We start from the raw sequence: 12153 nt of genomic DNA on the forward strand, positions 1-12153 counted from the left end.
CCATTTGTTTATTTTTGTTTTTATTTCCATTATTCTAGGAGGTGGGTCAAAAAAGATCTTGCTGTGATTTATGTCAAAGAGTGTTCTTCCTATGTTTTCCTCTAAGAGTTTTATAGTGTCTGGTCTTACGTTTAGGTCTTTACTACATTTTGAGTTTATTTTTGTGTATGGTGTTAGGGAGTGTTCTAATTTCATACTTTTCCATGTAGCTGTCCAGTTTTCCCAGCACCACTTAATGAAGAGACTGTCTTTTCTCCACTGTATATCCTTGCCGCCTTTGTCATAGATTAGTTGACCATAGGTGCGTGGGTTTATCTCTGGGCTTTCTATCCTGTTCCATGGATCTATATTTCTGTTTTTGCGCCAGTACCATATTGTCTTGATTACTGTAGCTTTGTAGTATAGTCTGAAGTCAGGGAGTCTGATTCCTCCAGCTCCGTTTTTTTCCCTCAAGATTGCTGTGGCTATTTGGGGTCTTTTGTATCTCCATACAGATTTTAAGATTTTTTGTTCTAGTTCTGTAAAAAATGCCATTGGTAATTTGATAGGGATTGCATTGAATCTGTAGATTGCTTTGGGTAGTATAGTCATTTTCACAATACTGATTCTTCCAATCCAAGAACATGGTATATCTCTCCAACTGTTTTGTGATCTTTGATTTCTTACATCAGTGTCTTATAGTTTTCTGAGTACAGGTCTTTTGTCTCCTTAGGTAGGTCTATTCCTAGGTATTTTATTCTTTTTGTTGCAATGGTGAATGGGATTGTTTCCTTAATTTCTCTTTCTGATCTTTAATTGTTAGTGTATAGGAATGCAAGAGATTTCTGTGCATTAATTTTGTATCCTACAACTTTACCAAATTCATTGATTAGCTCTAGTCATTTTCTAGTGGCATCTTTAGGATTCTCTGTGTATAGTATCATGTCATCTGCAAACAGTGACAGTTTTACTTCTGCTTTTCCAGTTTGATTCCTTTTATTTCTTTTTCTTCTCTGATTGCCGTGACTAGGACTTCCAAAACTATGTTGAATAATAGTGGCAAGAGTGGACATCCTTGTCTTGTTGCTGATCTTAGAGGAAATGCTTTCAGTTTTTCACCATTGAGAATGATGTTTGCTGTGGGTCTGTCATATATGGGCTTTATTAGGTTGAGGTAGGTTCCCTCTATGCCCACTTTCTGGAGAGTTTTTATCATAAATATGTGTTGAATTTTGTCAAAAGATTTTTCTGCATCTATTGAGATAATCATATGGTTTTTATTCTTCAATTTGTTAATATGGTGTATCACATTGATTGATTTGCATATATTGAAGAGTCCTTGCATCCCTGGGATAAATCCCACTTGATCATGGTGTATGATCCTTTTAATGTGTTGTTGGATTCTGTTTGCTAGTATTTTGTTGAGGACTTTTGCATCTATATTCATCAGTGATATTGGTCTGTAATTTTCTTTTTTTGTAGTATCTTTGGTTTTGGTATCAGGGTGATGGTGGCCTCGTAGAATGAGTTTGGGAGTGTTCCTTCCTCTGCAATTTTTTGGAAGAGTTTGAGAAGGATGGGTGTTAGCTTTTCTCTAAATGTTTGATGGAATTCATCTGTGAAGCCATCTGGTCCTGGACTTCTGTTTGTTGGAAGATTTTTAATCACAGTTTCAATTTCATTACTTGTGATTAGTCTGTTCATATCTTCTATTTCTTCCCGGTTCAGTCTTGGAAGGTTATACCTTTCTAAGAATTTGTCCATTTCTTCCAGGTTGTCCACTTTATTGGCATAGAGCTGCTTGTAGTAGTCTCTTATGATGCTTTGCATTTCTGTGGTGTCTGTTGTAACTTCTCCTTTTTCATTTCTAATTTTATTGCTTTGAGTCCTCTCCCTCTTTTTCTTGATAAGTCTGGCTAATGATTTATCAATTTTGTTTATCTTCTCAAAGAACCAGCTTTTAGTTTTATTGATCTTTGCTATTTGTTTCTATTTCATTTATTTCTGCTCTGATCTTTGTGATTTCTTTCCTTCTGCTAACTTTGGGTTTTGTTTCTTCTTCTTTCTCTAGTTCCTTTAGGTGTAAGGTTAGATTGTTTATTTGAGATTTTTCTTATTTCTTGAGAATAAGAAATAATTTTATTCTATAAAATTCTAATAAATAATTTTATTCTATAAGATTCCCTCTTAGAACTGCTTTTGCTGCATCCCATAGGTTTGGGATTGTCGTGTTTTCATTGTAATTTGTCTCTAGGTACTTTTTGATTTCCTCTTTGATTTCTTCAGTGATCTCTTGGTTATTTAGTAACGTGTTGTTTAGCCTCCATGTGTTTGTGTTTTTTACGTTTTTTTCCCTATAATTTATTTCTAATCTCATAGTGTTGTGGTCGAAAAAGATGTTTGATATGATTTCAGTTTTCTTAAATTTACCGAGGCTTGATTTGTGACCCAAGATGTGATCTGTCCTGAAGAATGTTCTGTGCGCACTTGAGAAGAAAGTGTAATCTGCTGTTTTTGGATGAAATGTCCTATAAATATCAATTAAATCTATCTGGTCTATTGTGTCATTTAAATCTTGTGTTTCCTTATTAATTTTCTATCTGGATGATCTGTCCATTGGTGTAAGTGAGGTGTTAAAGTCCCCCACTATTATTGTGTTACTGTCAATTTCCTCTTTTATAGCTATTAGCATTTGCCTTATGTATTGACGTGCTCCTATGTTGGGTGCATATATATTTATAATTGTTATATCTTCTTCTTGGATTGATCCCTTGATCATTATGTAGTATCCTTCCTTGTCTCTTGTAACATTCTTTATTTTAAAGTCTATTTTATCTGATATGATTATTGCTACTCCAGCTTTCTTTTGATTTCCCTTTGCATGGAATATCTTTTTCCATCCCCTCACTTTCAGTCTGTATGTGTCCCTAGGTCTGAAGCAGGTCTCTTGTAGACAGCACATATATGGGTCTTGTTTTTGTATCCATTCAGCGAGCCTGTGTCTTTTGGTTGGAGCATTTAATCCATTCACATTTAAGGCAATTATCAATATGTATGTTCCTATCATGATTTTCTTAATTGTTTCGGGTTTGTTTCTGTAGGTCCTTTTCTTCTCGTCTGCTTCTCACTTAGAGAAGTTCCTTTAGTATTTGTTGTACAGCTGTTTTGGTGGTGCTGAATTCTCTTAGCTTTTGCTTTTCTGTAAAGCTTTTGATTTCTCCATCGAATATGAATGAGATCCTTGCCAGGTAGAGTAATCTTGGTTGTAGATTTTTTTCCTTTCATCACTTTAAATATATCGTGTCACTCCCTTCTGGCTTGTAGAGTTTCTGCTGAGAAATCAGCTGTTAACCTTATGGGAGTTCCCTTGTTTGTTGTTTGTCATTTTTCCCTTGTTGCTTTTAATAATTTTTCTTTGTCTTTAATTCTTGTCAATTTGATTACTATGTGCCTCGGCATGTTTCTCCTTGGGTTTATCCTGCCTGGGATTCTCTGCGCTCTCTGGACTTGGGTGGCTATTTCCTTTTCCATGTTAGGGAAGTTTTTGACTATAATCTCTTCAAATATTTTCTCGGGTCCTTTCTCTCTCTCTTCTCCTTCTGGAACCCCATAATGTGCATGTTGGTGCATTTAATGTTGTCCTAGAGGTCTCTTAGGGTGTCTTCATTTCTTTTCATTCTTTTTTCTTTATTCTGTTCTGCAGCAGTGAGTTCCACCATTCTGTCTTCCAGGTCACTTATCCGTTCTTCTTCCTCAGTTATTCTGCTATTGATTCCTTCTAGTGTATTTTTCATTTCAGTTATTGTGTTGTTCATCTCTGTTTGTTTGTTCTTTAATTCTTCTAGGTCTTTGTTAAACACTTCTTGCATCTTCTCTATCTTTGCCTGCATTCTTTTTCCAAGGTCCTTGATCATCTTCACTATCATTATTCCGAATTCTTTTTCTGGAAGGTTGCCTGTCTCCACTTCATTTAGCTGTTTTTCTGGGGTTTTATCTTGTTCCTTCATCTGGTACATAGTCCTTTGCCTTTTCATTTTGTCTATCTTTATGTGAATGTGGTTTTTGTTCCATAGGCTGCAGGATTGTAGTTCTTCTTGCTTCTGCTGTCTGCCCTCTGGTGGATGAGGCTATCTAAGAGTTTTGTGCAAGCTTCCTGATGGGAGGGACTGGTGGTGGGTAGAGCTGGGTGTTGCTCTGGTGGGCGGAGCTCAGTAAAACTTTAATCTGCTTGTCTGCTGGTTGGTGGGGCTGGGTTCCCTCCCTGTTGGTTGTTTGGCCTGAGGCAACCCAGCACTAGAGGCTACAGGCTCTTTGGTGGGGCTAATGGCAGACTCTGGGAGGGCTCATGCCAAGGAGTGCTTCCCCGAACTTCTGCTGCCAGTGTCCTTGTCCCCATGGTTAGCCACAGCCATTCCCAGCCTCTGCAGGAGACCCTCCAACACTAGCAGGTAGGTCTGGTTCAGTCTCCTATGGGGTCACTGTCCCTTCCCTCTGGGTCCTGATGTGCACACTACTTTGTGTGGAGTCTCTGTTTCCCCCAGTCCTGTCAAAGTCCTGCAATCAAATCCCACTAGGCTTCAAAGTCTGATTCTCTGGGAATTCCTCCTCCCATTCCCAAACCCCCAGGTTAGGAAGCCTGGCATGGGGCTCAGAACCTTTATTCCAGTGGGTGGACTTCTGTGGTATAACTGTTCTCCAGTTTGTGAGTCACCCACCCAGTGGTTATGGGATTTGATTTTATTGTGATTGTGCTCCTCCTACTGTCTCATTGTGGCTTCTCCTTTGTCTTTGGATGTGGGGAATCTTTTTTAGTGAGTTCCAGTGTCCTCCTGTCAATGATTGCTCAGCAGTTAGTTGTGATTCCGGTGCTCTTGCAAGAGGGAGTGAGTGCACGTCCTTCAACTCCGTCACCTTGAACCAATCCTTTCTAACTATTTTCTCCATAACACTGTCTATACATACAACCAATGTTATATGTTGGATGAATTGGTGCATTGATATATGAAAATTGAATCAATAACTGGTAAAATTCTATTTAAAAAAATCAACTTTGTTGCTTGACTAAAATGCTCTTGTCACTTTTTAAAAACAAAACTGACCAGTTAGTTGTGTTAAATTGGCTTGTGGACAGAGCTTAAATGTTGTGTTCACACACTGTTGGGTGCTGTTCAACAAAGGGGAAAGTTCAGTCTCTGGAGAGAAATATCTTTATTGATTACTACACCAACAGCAATTACACTGAAACAGAGGCTAGTGAGTAAGACTTCTAAGTTCTTATATAACCTGATGACAGACAACTGAAGAACACCACAACATGTGCCCATTCTGCTCCCACACGCTAGACATTCTGTGAAGTTGGACCATCACTACTATAGTTAGTGCTCACCTTCTCGGTTCCACAGGCACAGTCCCTGTCCCACCTGAAACGTGTGCTGGGGGAAATCAACAGCAAACCAGCAAAGAGTCCGGGACCCAAAACTTCTCCTCCTTTACTGATGTAATTCATGCATTGGGTGAACAAAACGTCCTCTATGTTTTATAACCCAATGCACACTGTTCCTCCAAGAGCAACAATTCAATGATGGGGGAAGTTTTTAAAACGATATTCTACCTTTATATGTGTTGTTATTCTTAAATTTCAAGATTGGTTCCAAATCAGAATTTAAAGGGAACTTAACCAGAGTGATATATTGAGATCTTGAGAACTAAAAATTTCACTGCATATAGCACTGAGGTTTGATTCATTAAAAATTCATACAGTGTTGTACAGTGGTTTGTTGATTATTAAGCTGTCACTGGATGACACAATATGCTCATTCTTCCACTAGAGGGCAGCTTAATAAATAATATATTAAACTCAAGTAAGCAAGGCTTTCCACAGTAAAAAGACAAATCAAACTTTAAGAAAACATGAATGTATTAGGGACAATCAATGTACATCATAAAAACATATAGATCCCTAATGACAGCATTATATGGTTGGGAAGAATTATGAACACACAAGAAAATCCAAATTTTATTTTTACTTGATTGATTCACCCATCTATCCACTCATTTATGTATACATACCCTCACCTAATTAGCCGAAGGATTTCAGAATGAGAAAGCAATCTCAGAAATCATACATATGATCTTTGTTTTATAGGTGGACATGCTGGGGCTCAAAGTGGAATTATTTGCCTGAGTTCATTGTGTTAATTGATTCTGGAATCAGAACCAGACCTCCAATTCACAATTCCGTGCTCTACATTCACTACATTAAATTTTAAGATATTTTGAAAGTTCAAAAAGAAATAACCTTCCGTTTCTGAGATTTCAGAAAACATCATCTGCATTGTTGGTACAAAATAGTATGTGTCCCATATTCCATTTGTTTTCTACAGTGTTCTTTTTCCAACTTGTGTGTTTTGGACTCCTTGGGCTTGTCTTTCTCTTTGTGATAACCAATAGAATTACAGTTTTTGCCCTTGAAAATCCACAAGGCTTCGTAAGTGCTGGTAAAAGAAACCTCTGCAAATAATACAGGAAAAATGTTGCATTTTCCCCTGCAGCTTCGGAGAAAAAGCAAATGGCATTGTGTATAATGAAAATGTTAGTCAAACATCTGGACTTTAGATGGTGATGTTATATCCCATGAAAGTAAACTTCATCCTGTGAAAGGTCTAATTTTGACTGGTTGACTTAAAAATGTTTTGTTGTGGAGATAAAATTTAAATTCCTTTCTGCTTTCCAGAAGCTACAAGTGTGCATATCTTTTCATTTTAATCCAGAAGGGAATCACTAACACTTCCTTTTTCTCACTCTTGCATGAGGTATTATGATTTGAATAGAATTCTTATTTAACCAAAGAGCTTGAGAGTCTTACCTCATATTAATGAACAGCGTCCAGAGGCATCACCTGCTGCCCACATGCTCTTCAAAGTAAAAGTCTGGAAAAAATGGTGTTTCCATTACTTTTAAGTGGTATTCTCATCTCCACACACAAATCTCTAGCCTTAAGTTATTTTAAATTTTAGGTTTGCTGTGGTTATTCCTAAATGATGGATTGAAGTTTGGTAATTGCATCTGTCTTCATGATGCATAGGCATTGCTCTGCAGTTGACGCCATTAGGACCACTGGACTGTGTCTTACACGAGCCCAAGATGAGTGGATTAGTCATGCTCTGGTTAGCGTCATCCTAAATCTATTGGGCATGGCCTTTGCTCCGTCTTCCTGGGACCCTCAAGGAAATTATTGCTCCTCTGGCCACAGTTGACAATCAGTAGATCCTTGATGGATAGATGTATGTTTGAATGTTTGAGAGAAATGTCAGTTCTGTTTCTCTAGGACCACAGGTACTGGAAAAATAGAGTACACTGAATTACAAAATGGAATCTCTTATAACAGTATGTATGGCAACCACAGAATTCAGAAATGAAAACCTACGGCTCTCTCTCTTTATCATTATCAGTGAGTGAAGGATGAAGGTGTGAGAGTAGTTGAGTAAGCTGGCTCTTCTCTATGCCACTCTCACCCCTGTGCCTGTTTCTATCACAGTCCTTGTCATGATGTATTATAATCAAGGATTTATTTTCCTGTGTCCTCTGCAATGCTATCTGTACCTCAAGAGCAAGGACTATCTCATTTTTCATATACCCTTATGACTTAGCACAATGCCTGGAACATAAGGGTAACGCAATAAATGGTTTTTAAATGAATGAATGAAAAAAATCCTCCGAAAAGAAAAGAAAGATATATGACTCTGTAAAGGTTAAATATTTGCAAAACTCAAACTTTGAAAATAGACTGTATATGGGACAAAACATTCACCAAAAATCTTGGCCCAGTCTATATAGACATTCAGACATTCTCTCGTATTGGAGTGAAATCTAATAGAAAGACTCCACTCTCTTGAGTATAAGACTTAAATCATTTAGAGCAGAACTCTTAGAGAATCATGTGTAAAATAAAGAAGCCCATCTGGTATTATAAGTATGTATTTGGGGGAAAAAATAACAAAACATAACACAAAACACACCTATCATTTTTATTACACAATCTGCAGAAAGTAAAGATTTATGAAATCTTTTTGGCCAGAGGGTATATGAAAAAAGATTGATTTTCCCAAATGTAGGAGTAAAGACCCCAGGAGGAACATAAGATTTTTATGTTTATCTAACATGAGCTTAGGTTTTAAAAGGCTGAGAAACAATAACTCGGCATAAATTACACTTCTGTTCCTGAGACACACTGCTTGTTCTGAAGAGCTGCAGAGTCAACACAACCTGACGGCTCTGTTAAGCAGGGAATTTCTATTATTCACTCTGATCTGAGGAGCCTGGGGAAACAGACACACAACTCCACCAGGTATCTGAATTTTCCTCAACTTCTGCAGGAACATTTATGATCCACCTCCTCCAGCCCTAGCCATAGTGCAGAGTTCAATGCCTCTTCTGTAATTGGATCTTTACATAATTTGCCCCTTTCCTCCAATCTTCCTGGAGCACAAACCCTAGTAAACCTTCTTCAAGTCACCTTTCTCCTCTTAGCCTGCCATTTAGCAACTAGATTTGAATCCAGTCAGTATTTTGTTTTACCTACAACTCTAACTGGTATAGCCCTTTCAAATTTATAAAGTGATTACATACATAATCCTTTGAATGAATAAAAGATCACCAGTTAACTTGAGAGCTGTAAGTAAGGTGCAGAAATTACCCATCTCACATGGAGGGGGTCAATCCCCACTGCCCAGCAGACAGGAACCGGAATCCCATCAAGTGTCCCGACCTAAGTACTAGTTTACAGGAAATACACAGGAGAGAGGAATGTACTAAATGATACCAAGGGGATCCCATCAGTTGAATGTGAGAAATTTTACAGGACAAGTAACCTGGTTTATTTAACAACTGGTGTGGAAGAAGGGGGAGGGGTACTGTTATAGATGAAAAGAGACTTAGGGACATGTTAATCATATGCAATTTGTGGATCTTGCTTGGATTCCAATTTAAACAAACCAACTGCCGTAAGAGCTTTTTCAGACAGTCTGGGAGATTTAAAAACAAATTGAATGTAAGATGATATTAAGGAATTATGGTTAATTCTTTTGGTTAACCTTAAATTCATTTAAAAATTATTGTTAAAATAGATATTATGATTATGTTCAACAAATTTATTGTTTAGAGATTCATACTGATGTGTAAATGGGAGAGATGGTATCACACGTAGGATCTGGTTTAAAATAGTTCAGCAAAAACAAACAAACAAAACAAAAACAGGGAGTGTGTGTTTGGGGACACACTTATAGAATTGGCAAAATCTGAAAATCATTTAACTCGCTGACAAGTTCTTGGGAGTTCTATTTAACCAATTTCTCTGCTGCTGTGAATATTTGAAAATTTCTACAACAAAAAGTAAAAAGAAAAAACAGTGCTGAATTCTGTTGAGGGATGGAATAAATGAGTAAAACTTCCCATTCAACTTCGTACCTGGCAGTCACTGGAAACGTGAGTGAGAGCTATTTTCAGGTCAGATGGGACTAAAGGGGAAAACAGGGTTGAGAATGACTTTTTTTCCCCCAATGGGAGAGACTTAGACTTTAAAAAATCTAAAGCAATGAGAGCTTGAATGTGCAAAGGAAAGAAAATGTAACCAATAGGATAGGATTCCCAAGAAGGCTAGAGAGAGTGAGATCCAATGCACAGAGGCAGGCATTGGCCTTGGGTGGGAGAAGGGGCAGCTTCCTTATTAGAAAGAAAAAGGATAAAATGGATGCAGATGTAAGTAATTGACATGTTTGGATTAAAAAGAGGAGAGATTTGCTCTCTGATGACCTCTGTTTTCTGTATAAAGTAGGTGGAGAGTTTGGGGTAAGAGGTGTTAAAAAGCAAAAAACAAACAAATAAACAAAAAACCAAAAAACAGGTAGAATTTCAGGACAGTGTTGATGATCAATTTATAGTTATACATGTCTTCTCTGAGACATGACTGTCCCAGTAGCCCTCAACTATTTGAGTGCTGGCCTAGAGGAAGAGGAACACTGGGTGTGCTCAGGTTGAGGTTTTGCCCAACAGGATGCAAAAAAAGGGAGTTTAGGGTGTTAATAGGCATTATTACTAAACTAAATTATCATGCAACTTAAGCTGGGTGTGAAAGGAAATGGGTTGGTGGGTTTCAAGAAAGTAGAAAGGTAATGGAACAGAAGTCGCAAGGTCTGAGAAGTTCACTCCGTCGGCCTGAAGGGAAAGCAGTTGTGGTCCAAGATGGGGATGCTCCCATGTGCAAGTTTAGAGGAGGGCATTTGTGGGTACTGTGATGATGAGGTACGAGTGTGAACCGATGGCAATGGGCAGTGGAGAAAGTGATGGCTAATGGGATTGGAAGTCACTTTTCAGCATTAAGGGCAGTTCGCTCAAGAAGCAGAAGAATTTCCTAACAGCCTTTGCCCCCAATACTCTGCTATAGTAACGCAGGGCACTCAGAGAGCAAGGGAATCATTTTTTTAAGAGCTTTCCTAGGCAGCAATACACACAGAAAATAATGTTGTCACCTTGAACTTTCAGATCTGCCTGGATAGCTCATGCACTATTTTTCATACGACATTCTTATAATGCAAAAAAGGGGACAGATATTAAGAACAATGGGACAGAAAGTCTATAGTTTATTAAAATAGGGTTCCCAGAAGTTAAGTGAGTCCGATTTGTTGTTTCAAGCTTAGAAAGAGCCAGCCCAGAGACACCTCGAACAAGGAAGCAAGCCAGGACACACAGAGCCTAGGGCAGCACCCTGATTCATAATTCTTCCTCCCAGTTGGCAGCCCCTCCCGAAAGGAAGAAAGGCTGAGCAGAGAGCAGTGCAGGCTCGGGGCAGCTGCTCTAACAGGACGTTTCCATCCCCCAGAGCCATGGACCAACTCCACTGCCAGGTTGCTCAGGAGTACTGGGGCTGCGATGCAGTTACTCAGTAGGGTTCAGACTCTCCTACAGGGCTGTGCGTGGCCTCCCTGTTCCTGGGCTGGCGCGGGCCTCAGGCTGATATGGCACCAGGGAGGTAGGATGCTCAGCCGGATCATGCCAAACACAGCCTTATCTCCTCTCCTCCTTCCACTAAGCCTTGCTCTCCAATCCACCTTCTATCTCCTCCTTGCTCAGCGGGAAGGTCACCCCACTTTGTTCTCTGCTTTCTGCCACAACTCAAGTTCACGTACACCCATGGGTCTCTTCTTAAGGTTCAGTTGGCAACAAGGCACAAGGAGAATCAAGAGACCCTCTGCAGAGTATCTGTCATCATTTCTTTTCAACAATATTCATAGCACAGTGCTATGGGCCAAACACTGAACCCAGTGATAGAGAACAGAACAAATAAAAACACTCATCTTTTATTTTCACTGGATGAGGACAACTGGATTAGACGAAATTGAAGCAAAATAAAAGAAAAAACACAAATGACACATTTAAATATTACAATATTGTTATTATAAACACAAAGGGTTAGTCAAGGGCTTTAGAAATGAAATGCTGCTTTTAGGTTAAATAAAAATTTGCAACGGGATCTTCAAGGCCCAGGGAGATGAGTAATTCTGTGGTAGGGGGTTTCTAGAAGAAGGGGCTGATGATCCTCAGGGCCCATTACTAACTGATACATACATCATAGATAAGCTCCAAAATCTCTCTTACCTCACACGCTCCCTGAAGACCAAGGAACACCTTGCAAATACTAATGCGCTCTCATTAGTTTTTATTATTAATCGATAGATGTATCAACCCACAGGGTTATCATCTACTATACATCATGAACTATAGACATAATTTGCCTTAGCGAGGTTTAACAACATAGTAAATATTCTTCAAATCATTTTAGAACAATGATTATTCCACCTGGAAATACTCTAAATGTACTTCAAACACTCAACCAGACAGAGGCTCATTTTCTGATGAGTTTACATCACCCTACTTGTAACACCTCCTCTTATTCAGGGAAATACTAACTCAGCTCTATTTTGTCAGTGATACCCAGAATCCCAGGGCTTAGTCTGGTTTTAAGGGACAGATAAAAGCTTGTCAATAAGGAAAACATTCTATATAGAAAAAAGGCAACTGTACCTTTCTATCTCATTTACAAGGGCCAAGTTTGGTCTGGATACCAGCTTAATTTTTCCATTGCTCCCATTAAATAAATCCATCGAGATTATATCTGGA

At 38.6% G+C, this 12153-nt stretch overlaps 1 protein-coding gene across 1 annotated transcript in view; it reads right to left on the bottom strand.

The window, feature by feature from the left end:
• Window positions 1-12132, bottom strand: part of LOC118882701 (pancreatic triacylglycerol lipase) — a 63051-nt gene extending 50919 nt beyond the window's left edge. Inside the window, exons 1-2 of the mRNA XM_036828875.1 lie at window positions 12058-12132; window positions 6845-6908 (exon numbers count right to left, since the gene is read on the bottom strand). The gene's annotated coding sequence lies outside the window, so the exon portion shown is untranslated. The remainder of the gene's footprint in view (window positions 1-6844; window positions 6909-12057) is intronic.
• Between the last annotated feature and the right edge of the window lie 21 nt (window positions 12133-12153).

Source organism: Balaenoptera musculus, chromosome 16 (genome assembly GCF_009873245.2).
Source record: "Balaenoptera musculus isolate JJ_BM4_2016_0621 chromosome 16, mBalMus1.pri.v3, whole genome shotgun sequence".
Lineage (NCBI taxonomy): Eukaryota > Metazoa > Chordata > Mammalia > Artiodactyla > Balaenopteridae > Balaenoptera > Balaenoptera musculus.